Genomic DNA, 1,336 nt, shown 5'->3' on the forward strand with positions numbered 1-1,336 from the left:
GATGGCAAATGAATGGAGAAAAATGAAGTGACAAAGGCATTATATAGTTCTAAGTTCACAGATTCAGGGTACCATTTAAAAGTGTTAAAATTTTATGACAACAATAACTGCATCTTTAGTCTGTGAAAAATACAATTAATTAACAAAAGCATTTAATCTTGATAGTCACGAGAGATAGTAGTTATGTTCATTTTACTGATGAAGAAATTCAAGTTCAGAGAAGTTAGATCACATAAGAACAAGATCATCCAGTAGAATGTTAGCTAAATTTCAATGTCTGTGCTTAATCATGTACCAACAATGAGCTTTATTTTTCTGTCTGCAACAGTGGTTTTTGGTTCTCCTTGTTTAGGCAATTAATATATATAAGATTTTATTCACAAAATATTAGATTTGGAAAATGAATAACTCTTAGGAAAGCATGATATCAGTGTTTTTAAAAATAAAGCATAAATTAAATTATTTATCAGAAATAAATGAGTTAAATTAAGAACCCCAAGTAAAACAACTATTCAACGACTAAAACATGAATGACCTTTTATTGACAAAATAATATTGGAAATATAAAGATTAAACAGCCATGGTCTTCTATGTCCTGGAGGTTAGAGTCTAGCTATATTTATATTCTAAATTTAGACTCTATATTTAGAATGTAGATGCATTCAATCACAAAGCCAGTGATAACAAATGTGGTAATAGAAATTCAGGAAACATGCTCTTGGATTTAGAGGAACAAAGACAGGTTTTCACAAGGACAGTTGATTTATACTTTTTAAAGAGCATTAGAGTGAATGTGGATTTTAATGAAATTTAATAAATATTGCTTGAATATAGAACTGGATGCTATTGATGACTGAGAGAATAGTTGGGCAGAATTCACAGTGGTTATAAAATGGTTTTAGGTTCATGGCTGCCAATCTGTGGATAAATGAACATTGAAGAATGGCCAATACCTTTCTCTCATTTCCTAATGCTGACTGCTTCAAAATCATGACAAAAATTTAAGTGCTTCAGTAGGCAAGAGGAACAAATTCCTTGCAGGCAGTGTTGGAGGATGAGGCAGTTCAGAAACCATGCCACAGATATCATTGAAACCCATGCTAATAAAGATCTCATGCAGCAGAATCACAGAGAAACTCATGACTCTGATATTAATGATTGCAAGACAGATAATTCATGATGAGATGGCACTTGATTAATCAAACACTCTACCTTTCTTTTACTCAAAATTATGTTCACAGTAGCCAGATTCATCATTCAATCAGACACACTAGGCGGAAATAGGAGAGAGGAAAGAGATGGGAGAGAGAGAGGGGAGGGAGACAGGAAGAGGGAG

This window comes from Fukomys damarensis, unplaced genomic scaffold (genome assembly GCF_012274545.1).
Source record: "Fukomys damarensis isolate Sample0158 unplaced genomic scaffold, DMR_v1.0_HiC HiC_scaffold_39, whole genome shotgun sequence".
Taxonomy (NCBI): domain Eukaryota; kingdom Metazoa; phylum Chordata; class Mammalia; order Rodentia; family Bathyergidae; genus Fukomys; species Fukomys damarensis.